Genomic DNA, 23,009 nt, shown 5'->3' with positions numbered 1-23,009 from the left:
TTAAACATCAGTGGTGAGAGAGAATCATTGATTGGCTGCCTCCTACATGCCCCCTACTGGGACCGAGCCTGCAACCAGGTTATGTGCCCTTGACCAGAATCAAACCTGGGACCCTTCAGTCCAAAGGCTGACATTCTGTGCACTGAGCCAAACCAGGTAAGGCTGGAAAAAGACTTTTATTACTGAATTAGCTCAAAGTCAGAACAAATAAAGGCAACCTTGCAAGTGGGCTGCTCCAGAGAAGCAGATAAGTCAGACAATAACAATTCTCAAGAAATGAGGCTTTGAAGCAATGCCAACTCCTTTTGTCCCCTCTAATGGCTTCTGGGACAGGTTTCCACTGTGATTGCAGACTATAGGTTTTAAATACTACCTCAGAACTTAAGAGAGAGGTATGGGAATAAGGCAAGTTAAAATGCCATAAAGATCACTGTTCTTACTGAGGTTCAGCCTCAGAATGCTGCAAGATTTTGATTCATTTCCAGAGTTCTGAAAAGTGATTCTGGCAAATTTTTGTTATTTTTTTAGTTTTCTCATTGCTTTTACGGAAGAGAGAATTTTTGGAGGTCTTCATTCTATAATTTTCACTAAAGTAACTCTAAATATTCTCCTTTTCTAACAAAAATCAAACTCCTCAATTTAATTCAAATATCTTTCCAAATTGTATCTTAATCAAACTTACTTTATCCTCTTCACCCTCCTTCAACTATATCAACATTCTGTTCCAATCAAGTTGGTTTTCTTCCAGTTGCCTGAATATATGATGTTCATTCCTGGGGCCTTCTTTATACTTTTTTCCTCACTTGGATGGTCCTTTCCCTTCCCCTCCCTTCTAACCATCAAAATCCCATCCATCCATTAGTCCTGCTCACATCCTTCCCTAGTTTCCTGAGCACTTCTGCCCACAAGGGTCTCTTTCTTCTCTCTTCTGATGAAACCTAAGTCTCTTACATTAATTATATCAGCCAACTTTAACTGTATACTGTTCTTTTTTCATATCTTGTCAAATAAACAAGACATTAAATTACTTGAGAATAAGTTCACCTATAATTTCATACTTAAATTATGATTATTCCACAAATGTTCAATAAGTTTGAGTTGAATCAGACAGTAGGCCAGGTTCTTTTAAAATTGGTTCAGAGTTACCACCATACTTATACTACTCTACCTATACTTTTTTAAAATATATATATATATCTTATTGATTTTTTACAGAGAGGAAGGGAGAGAGATAGAGAGTTAGAAACATCAATGAGAGAGAAACATCGATTAGCTGCCTCCAACAATTTTTTTGTTAAAAACGTTTCTTTTTCAGACTAATTTTTTTATTTTGGTTCTATATAGTATTTTTGATGCTGGTTATGAAAACAGTTTGTAACTCGTCTTCCTATAAACCATATTTTTTTACCATATTTTCTTAGTATACTCGTCGACGACTGAAAAAGAACATTTTGTGAAAACGAGTATACACGTTTCTGCCGGGGAAGGGGTTAAGGCAATTTTTCTTCTGAGCACCAATTAAATGCATTGGCATCCCTTACCTGCAACAGGAGAAGGGAAGATTTTAAAGGAACAGAATTGCCCCAACTCACTCTTTTCTATGATGAGTTTCAGAAAATGGTAGTTTTAGACAGACCCTTGTAAAATATCTGAATGCAAGTGAATTTCCCTCAGTTTTCCAAACATACACACATGGGAAGTGGCCAGGCATTTTCTTTAGGTTGATTTTACCAACCTGGGTACGATTTATTTAATCTGGTTGATTTTTTTTCTTCTTAATTTTATTATCTGTGCCCAGGGATTTACTAATTATACAGTAAATTCAAACCGATTTACTTACTTATCTATTCTAATAATAATGTGTGTGTGCATGTATTTAATGCTCTGTGGAGCACCTAGTACATGACAAGGCTAATAACTATTCATCATCTCTTATTTAACTGCCATTTGCATGTAGTGCTGAGACTTTCAGCCTCCTTCCACCAGCTCCCAGCACCATTCCCCAGGAACATAGGCAGCCAGACTCTTAGCTAACAGACAGGAGACTTGTAGGTGTTTGGAGGGAAATCTAACCTATCCTGAGTAAAGACCTAAAGAAAATGACATCAGTGGTTCTGCAGCAAATGATTTGCCCACATCTCCCCTTGGGTGAAGGTCAGTCAACAAGTTTCCCATTCCCCACATGCTCAAACTTCTAATTCATTTTCAGTCCCTTACTATAAATCAAAAGCAAGCAACCAAGGACTACCAGATGCCAAAGAAATACCTCAAAATAAAAGAAAGAGAGCAAAATAGGTAAACAAAAATAATACAGAAAATGTAGACTTTGCAGGAAGATTTTTAAGCTATAATTAATATCCTTAAAGAAATAAGAGAATCTATTGAATCCATGAAAGGAAAGGAGACTCTAACAAGAAATTGAAAGATCACTCAGAAGAATTTTGCAATCACTTATTGGAGGAAGAAGAATTGATAATTAATTAGACTACCCTTGGGTTGTAATATTTTTTCCTTGAAGAATTTTTAAATTTTATGGATTCTTAAAACCCAAGATAAAGAGACTCATCTCCAATCCATGGATGGGAAATGATCCAAAGATCTGAGGAAGATGATAAAGTAATCATGTCCCAATTTAGCTTGGACAGTTCCCGGTGTATTATATAGACACCCTACTGATGGGGCACTGCAGGCCCCACCCAAGAACTCAGCCACTGTGCCTTTAGTGGGGATTGAAGCTCTCTTCCCCTTTAGGATAGTGACTCTGTAGTCATGTGATTTTAACTCTTTCATAGTGGTGCCCTTTAAAAATTATTAACTAAACAATAAAAATCACAGTCTCAATTTATAAAAACCCAAACCATATTCACATATAAACCAAGTTGGCTCAAAATAACTCATATTAACCTCTGAAGAACATACACAGGTAGAAGCCATGTGCTCTGAAAACTGTAGCAGTATCACTGCTCTGTCACTGCACACTGCAAACCATGTGCCCATAATCAAGGCCAAGATGTCCTAGAAATAACCTCTGTCCAAAATGTCTTCCTGCCGTGGCAGGTTTGGCTCAGTAGATAGAGCGTCGGCCGGGGAACAAGAAGGGAAAAAGTAAGGGGGGGGGCTGTGAAATAGAACATTTTATAGAAGGTTGGCAGTTCTCATTCATTATCTTAGTCAGAAGAGCCGACTTTGATTCACTGATTAAAATAACCCTGGACAATAGACAGGAAGCATTATTATTACTCCCAGTTTACAGGTGGGAAATCTAAGATTCAGAAACTTGATGACTTTCCAAAAAATCAAACAACTAATATGCTAGAAAGCTAAAACCCACCACCAAGTCTGATTCTAGATATCACATGCCAACTGAAATCTGCTACCTTTCATAAGTTTTTTTTAAAAAAATGAGCATTTAACATCTAGCTACTATTAAGAGTCATCAGCAAGACTATTCAATGTCCTTTCCAGCATCATTGAGTTATGGGTTCTTAGGCAAATCTACAGAGTTCTGTGTAAGCAGTTTCTCTGCCCAGCAATTACTACAAAAATATTAGCTAACATCTTTTTTTAACATGAAAGTCACTATACAAATAGAAGGATATATTCCATAGTGTTTGTCAATTAAGTTCATTAAGTAGATGTTTATAACCTATTTCAGTGTCATAGGGACAATTTTGGAATTGGGGTGCTATTCCATTTGGACACAAAAGGCTTTTAGATTTTTCTCTTCTATCAGATAGCTTTTTCATTCTGTCCGAGAGGGCCTGCTCACCCTCCCTCGGGGGTAGGACCCTTCTGAAAAGAAATACCTAGCATAACTGCTATCCTAGGATGTGCACTGGACCTTGGAAGAGAAGGAATTTTTCTTGGGCAAGCACAACAAACTTGCCCCCTCACTGTGTCCATGCTGGAGTTGCTTACACCAGTCTCTGTTTCAGCATCTGTTAACCCCGTTCTTACATGTAACCCCACCAAGACTCACTGCAACACAATAGAAAAGGTGAAACTGTTACCTTTTGAAGAGGCTGTGCACTGGAATGCCAACAACATGAAAAGAATTCATCTTGTGGCTTCCTTCAGGAAATCAGCTTAAAAGGCAGTCATAATAATTATCAGGTTCTATAGGCGGTTCTGGGATCATTCTGAGCAATTTCCAAAGCCAGCACTTACTCCTCTGTAATGGCACAAAATGTTGTTTCTCCCCTGGTGTGGTGCACTGTCCTTACTGGTTTACCTCTTCATCAACCCTGGCAGTTTTCTCATCCCCCTTTTTCTTGTAACAGACCTGGGCAATCATAAACTCTCCTCCATTTCACCCACTCTCCCATCAGTGATTAGTCCAGGATATGGACACGTGATACCAGCACAATCCTAACTGAACAGATATTCTTGAAATAACATGAATTGTTAAATGGGATCATCTTTCCTGGCTACATGGGCAAAGGTTTCTACAGACAAGCAAAATGAGCCATTACAAATGTATTCATCTTCTTGGGCTGCTATGACAAAATACCACCGATTGGGTGGCTCAAACAACAGACACTTATTTCTCTCAGTTCTGAAGACTTGGGAAGTCCAAGATCAAGAAAGAAGGTTGGCCTGTAGGTGGCCACCACCTCACTGTGCTCACATGACCCCTTCTTTGGGCATGTGCAGAAAGAGAGAGAACATGAGTGCATACAAATTCCAGGTCTCTTCTTATAAGGACACTAATCCTATGGAGATGAGGTCCCACACTCATTACCTCATTTAACCATAATTACTTCCTTGGAGGCTCCAATTGCCAATTCAAAGACATTGGAAGTTAGGACATCAGTACAGGAATTTCAGGGAGGCACACATATTCAGTCCATAGCAACACATAAAATCAGACCTTAACAAAGATGAGAGACAGTTGCACAGCAGACTTCATGTCCATGGCTCCAGGCCCAATGACCACATGGTTTTTAGCCCATCTTCAAAGTTGTGTGCCACCGTGGTGTTTTTCCCACCCATGTGAGTGGGGTCCTTCATTTTATACCCAAGCTGTGTTTAGTTGGGTTTCTGTTGATAGTAGCCCCTACAGTTAAGACTCTTAGCACCACTTCCCACATCTGACATGGACAACTGACCTTCTCTACCTTCTCCTTCCTCTTCTGAAGCAAGAGCTGGAGGAGTTTGATGTAGGAGTTAAAAGCACCCAAACTCAAGTGCTGTACTTACTTCTTGTGATATTAGTAACTTATGCAGTGTCTCTCAATCTCAACTTCCTCACATCAATAATGAAAATAACAATACTAGTATCTGCCTCACAAGGATGGTGTGGGAAGACATGAGAGAATATGTGTGAGGAGTCCACCCCTGTGACTAGTAACTAGAAATCACTCAAGATGTGCTGCTTCCTCTATGCACAGACAGGCAGACCTTGCCAACTCTGGTGTCCATCCCTCATGATGGAAGAGCCAGCAACACTCTCCCTGACTCCCCTGCACCTAAAAACCTCCTGTGGGAAATTCCAGGCCTCTGACTGGTCACAGAGTTCACAAGAAGAGGCCAGGCAAGCTTCAGAAAAATCGTATTTTTCATTTTGCTGCTGAAGAAGTTGGGGCTCCACACAGAACCTCTCACCCCAGCTTCGGTGAGCTGGGTCTAAATTCAATTACCATGAAATTAGTTAAGCATTAAACAAAAAAAAACCCAAACCTGGTAGCCGTCACTGCTAATTAACGGGTTCCCACTCACTGCTGCTCCTTCCTGCCTGCCTTTCAGGGGTGGGCTTGAGCTGCCCTGATTTGATTTGAACTGACAAGGCACAGCAAGCTAATATCAGAGCCCTCCTTAGGAGACTCACGTGATGGGAACTCACAGGACGAGCAAGACAGTGGATACACGGACCAGCCTAGACACAGAACAGGAGCAGGGTGAATGGGGACTGCAGATCCAAACGGAGAGGGTTGGCCCTGAGAGAAAGTGAGGTACAGAGTGGTTAGTCGGGTAGTGGATGGATTACAATTCAGCATTATGATAGCATCGTCTTGATAAAGTCATGATTCATCAGTAAATCTTGCAACTCAGTAAACATTGGTTGGGTGGATAAATCAATTTTATCAATTAGAAGGGAATATCCTTTCATTTCCATCTCATTTGGAAACTACACACTCAGACCTGGGAGAGCACAGATCCCACTGCGCCCTGGGAGCTGGGAGCGTGGTGTGAGGTGTTAATGCATTCTCCACTCCTTTGGAGGAAGGTTAAAGTTTGGGCTTGAATCACAAGTGAAAATGAGGTTGGTGGCCTGTTGTCGCTCCTTGTGGACATTTATCCACAGTATAGAAACCTCACCCAGCTGGTGGTCTCAGCTCATCAAAGCATCAGGACAGAGAAAAAGTGGGGTGAGGTGCCCAGAGTGCTTCACAAGTAGAACATTGGACTGCTTTCTCTTTGAATGGCAATTAAGCTATGCATGAGGAAAAATCCCTCCTCAAGGAAATAAGCTAACCACAAACTGCCTTTTCCTTTCTCAAAAAGGCCTTGCCTCTGGCGTGTCTGTGCAAGGTGGCCCTTAGTCTATAATTCTCTTCCCCCCTTCTCCCTTGGGCCAAATCTAACATGCTAACCAAAATTAGCTTCTCTAATGCTCCATCAATAAAGGGCCCTTGCCCTAGCCATGTTGCTCAATGCTAAGAATGTTCGCCTACGCACTGAAGGGTCACAGGTTCAATTTCTGGTCAAGGACACATACCTAGGTTGCAGGTTCGATCCCCAGCCCTGGTATAGGAATGTACGAGAGAAAGAGATACAGAATGAATTTTAGCCTCTCTCTCTCTCTCTCTCTCTCTCTCTCTCTCTCTCTCTCTCTCTCTCTCATCCCCTCTCCCTCCTTACCTTCCACTCTCTCCAAAAATCAATAGAAAAATATTCTCGGGTGATGATTAACAAAGAACAGTCCTTGTGCACCTGCTGTGTTGGGCCATGCTTCGTCCAGCAAACACTTCCTGGGCACGGTCATGACAAAGAGAGATGCAGTCCCTGCCCTCATGGAGATGATAATCTGTCAGGGAAGATGGACATTACCCAAAAAAGCACTGTGAAGGAGGAAAGTAGGACGCAATGAGACAAGGTATAGAAAAAAACCTGAGTGAGTCCAGGGCTTTGAAAAGGCTTGTTTAGGAAAAAGATTTTTAAGCAGATGCTTACTCAGCCCCCCCTAATCTGACATTCAATCTACCTCCATGTTGATCAGTACCCTGTGCAAATCCTCCTCATACACTCATGTAGCAGACCTCCTGGTGCTGTGGCTGTCCACCACTTTCTTCTGCGCTGTCACTGTCTATTTAGATGTGCAGTTGGCACAGGGCTGTCCACAGACATTCTATTTCTCCTTTCTTCCCAGGCACATTTAGGATTGGACTTTCCAGTTGCTCTTAGGAATAGTGTTTTGCTTCGGCCAATAAAATAGGAGCAAAAATAGCATGTGGCAGAAGCTTTAAGAATCAGGATGCAATTGACCCTGGTCCTTTCTGTCACTTGGAGGCCACATGTTGAAATGAAGCCTCTGAGGGCCTGGGAGCCTGTGTGTTCCCAACCTGAGGAGTTCCCTGTGGGAAATCTGAACCTAGACCCTATACCCAGAAGCTAGAAAAGACTGAAGAAGAGGCAGACCTCTCTAGGTTGGTAAGTGACTGGTTTCATAAGCAAGGGAACTTACAGATGAGGCTTGTCCAGGGCAGCCATAAAATGCGTAGATCTCGGCATCTGCCTGCCAACGTCTTTCATTTTTTCCCCCTGCCAGAATCTTAAAAGTTTACATAGAGGCCTGAACTGGGTTCAGTCACACCCACATGGTCTCAACAACACTTTACTCTCTCAAGGCTGTGACCTTGAAGCAGCTGCTAGCATGTGAAGAGTAGGCAGAATGTGCTTCCCATGGACAGGGGAGGGATAAGGAGTCTCCAAGGGTCAACCAGCAGCCACATCTCTATGATTTCCTCCAACAGGGCCCCCTTTTGACTTTACTTGGATGGAAGCATTTGGAGGGTTATTTGTTACTGCTCCATAACCTAGCCCAGTTGACTATTACAATATTAGTTCCTCACTGGACTGTGAGCTCCTCAAAAACAATAGTTGCTTATGTATCATTGTATCTCCAGTGCCCAGCACATGGTATACGCCCAATAAATGTTTACTGAATTAATACATAAATGTACTTTAAAAAATTTTTAATCAACCTAACAGAAACTCAATTTCTACGTTGTTTTTTTTAAAATGAAGAAGTAATCAGAAAATTGGTCATTGCAGAGAGCCAAGACACAAAATAGTCACTGTGGAATCAATGGAAGCAATATCCCTGAACGTGACGTAGATCGTGTAGTGCATAACTTGATATACAATAACGTTCATGAAAATAACACAGTTATTTGCTTAAAATGCTGACTAGCATTGAATACAACTAAGGGAAAAGTGAAAGAAGTTTGATAATGTCCTGGATCACATCCACTGGTTTTGTAATGGCATCTCTATCGAACTGACACTAGGGGGAATTAGCTTCATTTTCTCAAACCCAGGAGAAAGGATCAGTAATTAGGGGAAGAACCAATTCCCCAAGGGCTTTAAATTTGGAATCTATTCAATTACTTCCCCTAGAAAAAACTACATCCATTTTATAAAAGCAGTTTCCAAGCTCCTGAGTCATCCTATTTATATAATACTTTGCCTTCAATTACTTTTGTCATCATATCTTTCATGGAATACATTTCCAATTTCCTGCTTAATTCCCTGTCTACACCCATGGGTATCCAAGGCTAGGCCCTTTAGGGTGGGAACATATGTAAAGTAGTAATGCAGTACTACATTCCCCCCCCCCAAAATAATTAAGGGACAAATATTTGTTCCCCATTACACATTGCACTATCCATTAATTTAGAAATAGATCCTTTGCTGAGAGAATAAAAGCATAATATGCCATAAATTTAGAAAGGTATGTCCTTTTCCAGACTAACTCTATGGGAAAAAGTCATTAATGATGTTGCCCTTTAGTACAGTTTCAATTTATATGTCATTGAGGAATATGACTCACTATGACTTCTAATATGAATCACTTTGACTTCAAGCCAATGTTAAAGGTAGGCTAATTGGTTTAACAAATTAACCTAACGTGTGATGTTCAAAACAACAGAAATTTATTTCCTGCTCACATAACAGCCCTGGATGGATGTTCAAGCATTTTCAGAATGCTGTCAGCTCTCCATATGGTGGTTCCAAGGTTCCTCCCACCATCTCATTGGCCTTTATGCTGATCGCCAGCCAGCCAGTGGGAGGAAAAGAACCTGGAGTAGCATGTGTGGAGCGTTTTAATGGTACAGGCCTGGAAGTCACACACCGCCCTTCCACTAATATTACTGTTGGAACTTAGTCATATCTAATGCAAGGGAGGCTGCCCAAGAAAAAGAGACAGCAGATTTGGGGAACATCAAACAATCTTTGCCACAACTCAACTTTGGATTGATAAAAGGCAGAAGTATGAGTTAATTGGGCTTTGTTGTTCATTTGCTTGGTATAATATAGCTACATCATCAGCGCTGCATAATGATGTCATATCTGACCCAGCTGGACCATTGGCCACTTTCCCTATCATGATACATCACGAGGAGGTAGGTAACACAATGCGGTATTAATGGACGGATGTGATCTACAGACATCTAGTGTGGCCCCTGAGACCCTTTCAGAGGGACTGAAGAGGTCAAGAATATTTTTATAATAATACTAAATTCATTATGTTGGCTTTTGCATCAGTGATGCAAAATCAGTAGTGGCAAAATGGTTGGCATTTTAGCATAAATCAAGGCATGTATTCACAGAAAAAAAAGGGGGAGGGGAACAGGGGGGGCAGAGTAGGTTCACTTAAAATCCTTGATGAAACTGTAAAAAGTATTATTTTTAGTAATTCTCAACTTTTGAGTATACATTTTTTAATATCCTCCATGACAACATGGGAAATATATATGAAGTGCTTCTGCCCAAGTATGATGGTTGTCTCAAAGGAAAGCAGACCTGCAACTGTTTGAATTGTACCAGCCATTCCTTTCCTGAGATAACATTTCTTTCTTGAAAAAAAATGGCTGACAGTTATATCATGGTTATTCAAACTTGGGTTCTGGCAGATATTTTATTGAAAATGAATGAAATGATTCTGTCACTTCAAATGAAACAAAGGACAATATTTATTACCAATGATAAAATTTGAGCTTTCAGGTGAAAATCAGAATTTTGGAGAATCTGTATACACTACTATGAGCTTAACAGCTCCCCAATACTTAAAAACTTCTTATAAAATCAGTGGCAATATTAATGAATGTGGGATTTTTTATATGGTGAACTGTGTCAATATTTATAAGATCTACATAACTCAATAAACTAAATGAGCAATGTATAATGTTCCAAATTATGCATGGGGAAAAGACTTATTCAAAGTAAAAGACTAGTGGATTATAAGGTACTGAATAATAAAATTTCATTAAAACGATTTCAGATTTACAGAACAACTAGCTTTAAAGAAACTATCATTTTTTCAAGTTTTGTTATAGCATCCAAAAATAATACTCACAATTATCTGAAAATGCTATTAAAATATTTCCCCCTTTTCCAACTACAGTTGACCTTTAATGCAGAGGATAGGGGTACCAACCCAGTGCAGTCAAAAATCTGCATATTATTTTGACTCTCAAAAAAATTCAGTCATCCTCAGTATCCTCAGGGGCATAGTTCCTGGACCTCCCACAAATACCAGAATCTACAGATTCTCAAGGCCCTTATATAAAACTAGAAGCCTGGTGCACGAAATTCGTGCAACGGGGGAGTCCCTCAGCCCAGACTGCACCCTCTCCAATACGGGACCCCTTGGGGGATATCCCTCTCATAATCCAGGACCACTGCCTCCTAACCGCTTGCCTGCCTATTGGCTTGATCGCCGCCTAACCACTCTCCTGCCAGCCTGATGGCTCACAACTGCTCTCCCCTGCTGGCCTTATGGCCCCTAACTGTCTGCCTCAGCCCCCACCACCATGGCTTTGTCTGGAAGGAAGTCAGATGGTTGGAAGATGTCTGTCTCCCGGTCTAATTAGCATATTACCCATTTATTAGTATAGATGGTATAGAAAATTGCAAACTGTACGTATCTGTGGGAGGCTTACTTTTCTTCATATATTTCAACAAAAACAACATATAACAACAGATTGAGTGCAGAAGCAGGTATGAAAATCCAGCTGTCATCCATTAAGCCATACATGAAAGAGATTTGCAAAAATATAAAATGCCACACTTTATTTTTATGTTGAAAAGTAAATTTATACTTCATGAAGTTTGTTATATATATTAACATTTAATGGATATAATATTTTTTTAATGATCTGAAAATTATTTTCAATTTCTTAGTTTTATTTTCTACTGTGGTTAATATGACCAACAAAAGTTCTTTGGGGTCCTAATCCAACTCTCTCATTTTGTTTATGAAGAAATCCTGACATAAACAAGTTATTAATTTAGCAAATACTGAGTATCTATGTTCTAGAACCTGTGGGAATACAAAGATGAATAAAACATAGTCTTTGCCATTAAATGACTGGCCCAAGGTCACGTGCCAACTTTTTTTTTAATTTTCATTTCATAGAAAAAGGGAGAGGGAGAGAGAGAAACATCACTGATGAGAGAGTATCGTTGATTGGCTACCTTCTGCACACTCCACATTGGGGATCGGGCCTGCAACCAGGGCATGTGCCTTGACTGAATCAAACTGTGATCTCCTGGTCCATAGGTCAATGCTCAACCACTGAACCACATCAGCCAGGCTCATGAGTCAACTTTTATAGGCAGATACGAAATCACACAGAGGTTATATAAACGACCGAGACATATCATCTCAGAACTGAGACGACTAGATAAAGTTAAAGAATATGTAACTTGAGTCTAAAACCCGCTTTCAAGACATGGCTCAGTTGTTTATATATATCAAAGCCTTAGTTTCCCCAGTCCACAGAATGGGGCTAGTACCTATCCCACAAAGCTGATGTGAAAACCAATGTGTCATTTGTGGAACTCTAAAGTGAGATACTAATGTAGCTATGTTATTAATCAGCATTCTTTTTAAGAAATTCAGCAAGCTGCTTAGTCACCATTATAAAATCGAAAACCTGTACATTCTGATACAAAGCTGACTCCGAGGCTTTCAGATAGAGATTGTGGACCATTTATCTTCGGTCAAATCGTGACAGGTCAAAGAGCAGACCAGAACCCTCTTTCCCCAGATCAGCACTACATGCTCAGCCAGCTTAGAATCTACCTAATAATACAGCTTTCATGATATCATGAGTGGCTGCTAAAATTCAGATATGTTATGTCCAAGACATTCCTATTATCTAGAAGCTTTCTAAACTCCAATAAAAGTAGCACTCTTCAATTACCTTGAAATGACCAGTTCTCTGGGACCCCAAATTGGCTTATGCTAATAATTAGTTTCTCATTTAAGTTATCACAAATCATCACTTTAAAATTTGTTTTTATAATCTGAGAAATATCTCCACAAATCTCCTCGGCCCATGCTTTCTACCTAATTTGAAAAATCAAGAGTATTTAATGAATTCAGTTAATAAGTATGTGTCAAGCACCTACTCAAGGTGAGGTATTTTGCCAGGCAACGGGAATGGACAATGTACGTGGTCCTTACTCTCTCAGATCTGATAGCCTGGCAGGAAAAATAGGCAATAAGCAAAGAAATGTGTTCTCTCACATGTATTTGACATTCTCTCTTTCTTAAAACCGTGACTTCCCTTATTTCTGTGAAAACAAAACACACTACTTTGCCCTAGCAGTTTGGTTCAGTGGCTAGAGCATTGGCCTGCAGACCGAAGGATCCAGGGTTCGATTCTGGTCAAGGGCATGTACCTCGGTTGCAGGCTCCTCCCTGGCCCGGGCCCTGGTCAGGGTGCGTGCAGGAGGCAACCAATCAATGTGTTTCTTTCACATCAATGTTTCTCTCTGTCTTTCCCTTTCTCTTCCACTCTCCCTAAAAAATAAAAATAAAATAAAATCAAAGAAAAAATATCCTCGGGTGAGGATTAAAAAAAAAAAAACAGTACTACTTATCCTCTCATACTCTGAGTTGTAGTGCTTTTCATAATTTCACCTTCTCCTCCTCCCTTAGATCCTGACTTTGCTCAAGGTTTGGTTCTGTGAGTCTCTTCTTCATACTCTATGTTCTCTCCTAAAATAACTGCATCAAAACCCACAGCTTCAACCTGGCCAGTATGGCTCAGTTGGTTGGGTGTCATCCTGTGCACCAAATGGTTGATGGTTTGATTCACAGTCAGGGCACCTGCCTTGGTTTTGGCCTCGATCCCCCGTAGGGCACGTGCAGGAGGCAGCGATCAATGTTTCTCTCTCTCCCTCTCCCTTCCTCTCTCTCTAAAAATCAATTTTAAAAATCTTTTAAAAAAGAAGTATACAGCTTCAGCTATGACTTCCAGCATGGACCTCCCCTCTGAGCTCCAGGACAGTGACCCATAATGCCCATTTGGCCTCTCCTCTTGCACAGCTCAGAGGTGCCTCAGACTCTGTCCAGCACCAAACTCATGAACCAGTCAAATCTCCTTCCATAGCCTCCTCTTCAGTGACTCCACTGCCATCCAGTTACCAACCTGACAGCTGACAGCTTTCTTTGTCATGCTCTTCTCTCTCAGACCTCCTGTCTAATTCACCACCACATCCTATTAACTTTATGTCCTCCAATGTCTAACAACAGGGCCAGGTTCGGTGAAGAATGAGTTAATATAACATGGGCAAAGGCTCAGAGAAAATGCTGCATGCTCCGGAGGCTGGAAGGAATTCAGTAAGGTTGGAACCTCCGGGCAAGGGAGGGTCCAGCCGGGAAAGATGGATGAGAGGCAGGGCAAACAGCCACAATGAATGGTGAAATGGGAAATCCCACCAGTGGCTTGACAAGGGAGTGACACGATCAAAAGCAACTCTAGAGACAGAGCGGACATCAACTCCTCAGTAATCTGGGAGGTGAATGACTAACTGGGAAACATAGGGCAGCAGTGATGACAGTAGGACTGGAGAAAATGGAATTGATCTGAAAAACAGAAAATGATGAGGACTAGGGTGCCTCTTCTCTTCCAAAGGGTTCCACAATCACCTACCAATTTTAAACCCTGGACTATGTCTCTCTGGCACCAGGGACTTGGATTTACAGAACGCAACCAGGCTCTCTCTTGCAACCTTGTATTCCCTCTCAACTACATGGGTCTTTATAGATCATGCTCCCTGGTGGCAAACACAGAGCGAGGTTCTGGCAGTTCCGCCAGCTCCCTGTGTGCGCTAACATTCTGCCATCTGTCTTAATCATTGTGTTAATCGTAGCTTTTAAAAGTCCTTTTAACTTTTTAATTGTCTACAGCATCCTTCAAATGTCTGAACTCATTCTAATAGTACTCTTAAGAGTTCATGCCATTACATTTATGCATTTGATTGCAAATATCAACCCTTTTAAATTCACTCCTGATTAAAATCCACCTTTTATCTGTTAACATTTCCTTTCTCATCCCAGAGCTCATCAGAGAGTCCCCTTCATGCAGTCCTGAACCACTGATTTAGCCTGTGATTGTGTCAGACATTTTCTAGTCACTGCAGATAAAATTAAGTAATACATGGGTCCTAACTTCCATGAGTCATAGCCTAGTGGAAAATGACAGAAATATAAGGAGGCACATTTAAATACTGCTCAATAAATATACTACAGGTACATAAACACATGTTTTAGAAGCACCAAGATTTTTTCTGGGCTGTGAGGGATGTTTCACATAAGACGGGACTTTGATCTGAATCTTAGAGGATGAGTAAAGTTTGACGTGAAGAGATCTTGTGAAAAACATAGAGGTAAGAGAGAACAGCCCATGTAAATTCAGGGGATATTACAATAGTGTGGTGTGATAAATTTGCTTTTTTAGGAAAATAACTCCAGCAGTTACACTGCTTTCCTTAGCTGCATCTCAGTTTTCTTCCTCATCGTATCATTAAGAATCACACTGGGAATTTCTCTCTGTAGTATCTTCCCTCTCAGGGCCAACTAGTGTAAACATCAGATAGAACAGTGGTTCTCAACCTTGGCTGCACATTAGAATCACCTGGGAATCTTTAAAAATACTGATTTCTGGGCCTCATCCTCCAGAAATTCTGTTTCTTTGTTGCTAATGTTGTGGCCCCACCCCATAACAAAGAAACAGAATTTCCGGAGGATGAGGCCCAGAAATCAGGATTTTAAAAAGATTCCCAGGTGATTCTTATGTGCAGCCAAGGTTGAGAACCACTGAGATAGAATGCATAGTATGCTGATTTCACTACACCAAACAAGTGATGCCTGTGGGCATTCTCAGGTGTGTCCTGACTGAGTTGATCAATCTATGTAGGCGCTGGGTTGAGTCAGTAAATCTGGCAAAAAGATCTTCAACAGGACAACTCTTCATTTCTGAAAAAAAAACTGCCCTTTGCTCATCAATTCCTAAAATCCCTTCAGAAGATACTATACCAACTCAAAACAAGCAGACATACTAACATGAATCATACATCGTTGGGTGTGATACAAATTACCAGGGAAAAAAAATCTTTTGTTTTCATTACTACTTAATTGCAAGCAAAGTCCTCTGTGTTTCTCCTTGGTCTTCCCCTCTCTCTAAAAGAAAAAGAAAAACCACCTTCATCATCAACTCCTAGTCTAAAAAGTGACTTCCGCCTTTAGTGGGAACCTAGGCCTTCCCATTTTGGCTAATTAAGAGTCTGCATCTTGTTCCTGAGCAGCCATGAACTTCACTCCGTATGTCTGTAAGCATCTCTTCCCTGTGGGGAAAATACCCTACGCACAGCCACACTGGTTCTCTCGTCCAGCAGTGGATGAGCTCTTAATTCTCCCATCCCCCAGCATCAGAAACCACGGATTTTGTAAAGAAGACGGTGAGAAAATAATCCTTAATGAGACCAACAGCTCATCAGCAACTGTCTCCCGGGAAACCCACAAAGATGCACCTACCCAATCATGATGCTCATTAGCTTTGATGGAAAAAAACCCACAGACTAACATAGCAGAAGGGTCACGAGTCATTTTTTTGCCTCTGCCAGCAAAAGACAGGGGTTTTTTTTAAAGCTTAAAATGGTCCCTGTTGAAACTGTCATTCCCAGATTACAGCTGGCGGTACCACGAGCACCATGGAACCGACAGAAAATCAGTGCGTTTGCTCCGGTCTGGTTCCCTGGGAATAGCACGCGGCCTGTCAGCATGCGTCTCTGCCCACGGAGCAGAGCAGCTGGGTGGCTGCGGTACACGCCGCCTGACAGCACCCTCTCCAGAGGCCTGGCATTATTACAGTCTGCCCTGCTGCTCACGTGGAATTAACTTGTTCCGACTGTGTGACAGTTCTGACGACTACGCGGTTTGAGGCAAGGGGCCGGGTCACATGCTGCTACATGCATGGGCTGTCACTAACTGGGCCACTAACACCAGACAAAACCTTGTCAGGAGAGATAAGCCCCTCTGGTGACAGAGGTAAGTGACTCAACTCACGGCCTGCTCGAGAGGGTTTTGTTCAGTTCTGGGACAGCGTCAGCTGACAAAAGGACTTGACGTTTCAGGGAGACACAATCGACACTGGCAAGAGGAAGGAGGCAGAGAGGCAGAAAGAGAAAAACACATGGGACCAATGTGAGAATGCTGAAGGAGGCAGCCTGTTAGGAGGGGGCAAAAGAAGAGTGTCGGCTGTGCCCTCAATGGTCCCCAGGATCTGTCTCTTGCTTCAACAGTGTTTGGATAGAACAGACCCAGGGATGCCCCTTCTTCCAGCCTCGACCACCCTCCTCCCTCTCTTCCAGGCACCACCTCAGAACCACCCCAGCCATCCTCAGCCTCCGAGACCAGCCAACACCGTTTTGACCTTAATTGCTCATTGCCGAACAATCATGAGCTCCCGAATTCATCAGAATTCTTCCACAGTAGTGGAGGCCGCCATCAGCTGTCAGGTCAACCTGCATCTGCGGGCCTCCTGCACCTACCTCTCTCTGGGCTTCTGTTTCAACCAGGACGATGTGGCTCTGGAGGGCGAGTTGGCTGAAGAGAAGTGCAAGGGCCCGAGAGTCTCTTAAAGCTGCAAAACCAGCGCGGTGGCCGCGTTCTCTCCCAGGACATGCTGAAGCCTCCCCAAGGTGAGTGGGCAGAACTCAGGGCCATGGAAGCCGCCCTGGCCTTGGAGAGGAACGGAACCAGGCCCTTTTGGAGCCTCAGGACCGGGTTCTACCCGCGCAGACCCTCAGCTCTGTGGCTTCCTGGAGAACCACTTCCGGGGTGAGAAGGTGAAACTCATCAAGAGGATGGGCGACACCTGACACCTCCGCAGGCTGGCGGCCTCCCGGGCTGGGCGGGGCGGGTATCTCTTCCAAAGGCTTTCCCTCAAGCGGACAAGGGGCTCCTCTGCATCCCCTGTGTCTGGCTCTTCCCCGAGCCTCTCTGTCCCCGAAACCACCAGGCATCCGCATCCTTTTAACCACGCTGAAGCCTATGCATGGACCACATGGAAACAATAAAGCTTTTTGTAACAACAGCAAAAGAAGACGGTGTCCTGACTTCTGAAAATCAATGATACAAACCTGCAAAGTACTCTTATTTCACAGTCATAAAACCACCAGCAAGAAAATAAAGCAATCAACCTTGGTTTTATTAAGTATGGATTCTATTGCATGCTTGGCACTGGGCAAGGTATTATGAAGGCTACAAAAACATAAACATGACCCTGAACGTTGGTGACCTTACAACTTAGCTGTTAAGACTCACTTTCCTAAAAATACAGACTGTGGTAAACATCACTCTCTTTGCACAGGCCTGTACCCCCTGTGGGAATCTGAGCCCCGGAGAGAGGAACACCAAAGAAGAAAGAGGGAAGGCAGGGAGAAATCACAGAGAAGCTAATCCATGGCTCCTCACACACATGAGCTGCCGTAGGTCATGATCAGGGTTCCTCAAACTATGGCCCGCGGGCCACATGCAAATAAAAATATTGTATTTGTTCCCATTTTCTTTTTTTACTTCAAAATAAGATATGCCGCCGAAACTGGTTTGGCTCAGTGGATAGAGCGTCGGCTTGCGGACTGAAGGGTCCCAGGTTCGATTCCAGTCAAGGGCATGTACCTGGGTTGCGGGCACATCCCCAGTGGGAGATGTGCAGGAGGCAGCTGATCGATGCTTCTCTCTCATCGATGTTTGTAACTCACTATCGCTCTCCCTTCCTCTCTGTGCAAAATCAATAAAACATATTAAAAAAAAAAAAAGATATGCCCCACCTGGGAACCAAGAGGTCATGGTAAGAACTCGAACTAAAACTCTACTCTTTCAGGAAGTTTAGTCATTGTAGTGTTTTAGGGACAGGAGGGGGGTTTCATAACCATCTATTTTAATTCCCTCTCTTACAGAGGGAGCTCTGAAGCTCTGGGAGTGAATGTGACAGACTGGGAACCACAGCCTATTACTTCCAATGCCCGGTCGAGTGGGCTTTCTGTATCTGTAGTAATCACGCATGCAGATTTTCCAGGAGAGGTTTGATGTTGAAGACGTTTGGTTCCATCTTTGTTCTAAGAGTACTTGTACCTGTCAGTCTCTGGGCTTTTTATCTGAGTCACTGCAACAAAATAGCTGAGTCACTGCAATAACTTTTTTGTTGAGCTCTCTGACTCACAATTCTTGCCCTTCTAATCCATCCTACAATTCATTTGCCAGACATTTTTGCATGAAATGTCATATTAATCATTCCAGCTCCTGCTTAAAATCCTAGTGATTCAGAAGAAAGCCAGAACTAGAAAGTGCCATCTGGGACAAGGCCCTATTCCTTCATTGATGGTCTGGGGTGACCTGGGGACACAGGAAGGCATGAATGAATGAACGCAGAAAATGTTATTATCCAGGGTGGTGAAAAAGCCACACATTTTATAGGGAGGTTGGCCTGAGGCTTCAGTTCGCTCGGTATATCCCACTCTGTGTCTGTTATCACAGCTAACAGCATCCCCTTTGGCCCTCAAACATGTCCTAGCTTGGACAGTAAATGTCACGATAACCCTAGTTATAAGCATTACAATGCCACATGCCCTCCACCAACATAATAATTTTTCACCAAAAGTTATAGTCGCCACAAGGTAGCCCTCAGTACAGCTTATCACAGTGTTCTGAGCTCATCTTCCACCAGCGCCACATCACAAGCATGAGGCTGAGGAGGGACAGCATGAGGATTAGTGGGGAATAAAGCAGCTAGCTGATGCAAGCTTCACCCTCTGTCCTGAGGTTGTGTCCCATCTTTTCTCTGTGTACCTTTGGCACCTTGTGGTTTTCCACCCAAAATCACAGGATTCAGGCTTTTCCAGACATCTTGATGTCTGTCTGCCTCCTCCCTGTCCAGCATCACTAGGTCAGCACCTAAGCACTACTGACAGTAACAGCCAGGAGAGGTGGGAGCTCTCCACCGCATACGGAAGAAGGTCGTCACCAGGAGATTTAATTAATAGTGAGGGTTTTTAATTGTAGGTTAGAAGGTGTGACCTTGCTGAATCCTGGCGCATTTACTCCAGTGAAAGGGAATTTTAAATTACAGTCAAATTACCTCTATTTTGAAAATATTTGGAAAATAAAGATTCATAACCCTATCATCATACAGCGATTAACATTTTGCATGTTCCCTTCCAATCTATCATGTATATAACATTTTCACAGTCTGCATCATAGAACACAGATAATTTTTCATCATGCTTTGACCAAAACCATTTTTCCAAGTAGCTACATAGAGTTACCAATGATGATTGCAGGCACTTCACAGTGTTTTTGGAAATGCTATATTACTATTTAATGATTTCTCTGGTTTTAATATTTTTATTAAGCCCTGAGAATAGTAAAGTCAAAAAATAAAAATAAATGCTTTTACTAAGTAAAAAATGTTGGACTCTTTTTGAAGACCAACTTTGAATTCTTGAGGTAAGTTTGAATAGCTCTATTACCTTCTTCACATATTAGTCACAAACTTAAAGAAAATGGGAAAGGAGGGAGAAAAAACAAGAAAAGGAAAAAGAGGAAAGGAGAGAAGGGAGAGGGAAGAGAGAGGAGGGAGAAGAGAGAGAGGAAAGGACTTACAAGGATAAATTGAGGGTCTTCTGTTTTGACATTTGTTTCATGTAAATGATAGAAATATCATACCAATTCATTTGTATACATGTCAAATCTCTCCATGAATTATAATAAATGTCAGCATCATTCCAGTATTTAAAAACAAAAGCTATCTATAATTCAGACATGACCCTTTCCCTATTGTCTCCTCCATCATGTAAAATAGCCACTGTCTGGCCTTTAAGGCCTTCTATACTCCAGCTCACAGATATAAACCAATTTTTCTTCACACAAAACCTCATCTCCAGTAAGGACTGCTTACTGGGAAACAAACACACAGAAGTCGCCAGTTCAGTCATGGAGGAATAGTTTGTATCAGAATAAATCGTCTGCAACTAAGAATTATAATCACTGGACAAATTTTTAAAAAATAAAAAAATAACTATTTGAAGGAACTGGAAAACAACTAGAAGTAAGCGTATATTGGAGGGCAGTAAACCCATGAAAAAAGGGAACTGCACTGAGTGAGAGCATCACTTCTGTAGCTTTTCTCTTGAGAGATGCTAGACAACTGGAGTTCAAGCAGAACTGCAGTCTTGTTGGCTTGAAGTGTCTGCGAACAGAGCTCAGGGCCTCCAGAGTAGCTGGAGGTTAAGAAAGGAAATCCAGAAAATGAAGGCTCCAAAGGAAGAAATCTCAAAACCTGATATACAAATTCCCCTCAAATCTTTGGCTGATTTTTATACTACACTAGAGGCCTGGTGCATGAAATTTGTGCACGAGGATTGGGGAACTCTTAGCTCGGCCTGCACCCTCTAGAATCCGGAACCCCTTGGTGGATGTCCCACACGGTTTGGGCCTAAACCAGCAGTCAGACATCCCTCTCACAATCCGGGACCACTAGCTCCTAACCACTCACCTGCCTGCCTTCCTGGTGCCCCTAACCATGCTCCCCTGCCAGCCTGATTGCCTTTAACTGCTCTCTCCTGCCGGCCCCTGCCAGCCCCTGCCGGCCCCTGCCACTGTGCCTTTGTCTGGAAGACGTCTAGTCTATCCAGTCTAATTAGCATATTACCCTTTTATTAGTATAAATTTGCACAAGGAAGACTGCAATGAACCCAGCAGAAAGCAACAGTTGGAAGGCTAAGAGATGAGCAGAAATATTTGGTGCTACACACTGTAGAGTAGGAAGACTTGGAAGTTCAAGAGCTTCGAAGTCAGAGGGTTTTGGTAAACATCTTTGGCTTTCCATTGAAACCCTAGAAGAAAACCTACAATTAAAGTGTATGTCTCTGAATTAAAGGATTCACCCTATCAATACAAATGAAAAAATCAAACTGAATACCCATCTTAATAAAATCAAGCATACATAAGTTCAAAAGGACCAGCCAGTAACTTAACTGCCTGGAAGAACAAAAATCAATATTCTTGAGTGAAAAGTTTAAAAATCCAGAGATTTTACAATGAATCATTCATAATGTCCAGTGTACAGTAAATAAACAGTAGACATGCAAAGAGACAGGAAAATGTGACCCACCATCAAAAGATAAGGCAGTCAATAGACATTAAACCCAAGGTGACAGGAAGACTGGAATTTATAGGTACGAACTTTAAAACAGCTATTTTAAGTATATTGAAGGACTTAAAGGAAAAGCTTGTTAGAATTACTATAACTGATAAGGCATATCAACAGAGAAATGAAAAATTTTAAAAAGAACCAAATGGAACCACTACAACTAAAAAGGGAAGCAGTTAAAATGTTAAAATTCACTAAAATGGCTTAACAACAGATTTGAGACTACAGAATAAAGAATCAACAAATTTTAAATGTAATCAACAAATTACTTAATATAAAGAACAGAGAAAAATAAAGATTCAAGAATGAAACAAAATAGCCCAGCCGGTGTAGCTCAGCAGTTTAGCATTGAGCCAGGAACCAAGAGGCCACAAGTTTGATTCCTGGTCAAGGTCGATGCCTGGATTGTAGGCTCGATCCCCTTTGGGGGCATGCAGGAGGCAGCCGATTGATGATGTATCTCTCTCTTCAATGATTCTATCTATCCCTCTCCCTTCCTCTCTTTCTAAAAAAAATCAATAAAAAACATATTTTAAAAAAATAATAGTAAAACAAAATAAACAGATCCTCAGTGGTTTGGGGAGCAATATTAAGCTCTCTAATACAGATCATTAGAGACCCAGAAGAACAAGAAAATGTGGAAGAAAAAATACTTGAAGAAATAATTATTATTTTTAATAGTTTCCCAAATATGATGAAAAACATCAACTTACTGTTCCAAGAACTCACTGAATCCCAACCAAAATAAAATTTTTAAAAGAAAATAAAATAAAACCACATCTAGAAATATCATAATTAAGCTGTTGAAAACCAAAGGTAAAAAGAAAACCAGAGTGGCATTCAGAGGGGAAAAGAGACACATTACTTAAAAGGAAACAATAATAAAAAAGAAGCCTAAGTTCTCAGTGGAGGCCAGAAAACAATAGAATGATATTTTTTTAACTGCAGAATAAAGAGGGTGGAGGACTTATCAACCTAGAATTCTGTATCAAGTGAAAAAAAATCATTTTATGATACTTCATGATACTGAATACATGAGAAAGACATTCATCAGTAGAAAAAATAAATTATGTATAAGAAATGGTAAAGGAAATTTTGGAGGCTTCAGAAAAATAAAAACAAATGGACATTCAGATCTACAGGAATGAATAAAGAGCACCAAAAATGATAAATATGGGAATAATGATAAATGATTATTTTTTCCTTCTCTTAATTTTCTGGTGGAAAAGTAAATTGTACAACCACTTAAGAAAATGTTTTGACAGTTTCTCACAAAGTTAA

General features: G+C 41.4%; 1 pseudogene; it reads left to right on the top strand.

Moving 5' to 3' along the window:
- Positions 1-16,974: 16,974 nt before the first annotated feature.
- Positions 16,975-17,595, top strand: LOC102765419 (annotated as a pseudogene).
- Positions 17,596-23,009: the final 5,414 nt, after the last annotated feature.

Source organism: Myotis davidii, unplaced genomic scaffold (assembly GCF_000327345.1).
Source record: "Myotis davidii unplaced genomic scaffold, ASM32734v1 scaffold98, whole genome shotgun sequence".
NCBI classification, from domain to species: domain Eukaryota; kingdom Metazoa; phylum Chordata; class Mammalia; order Chiroptera; family Vespertilionidae; genus Myotis; species Myotis davidii.
This window is presented reverse-complemented; position numbering and strand designations above follow the sequence as displayed.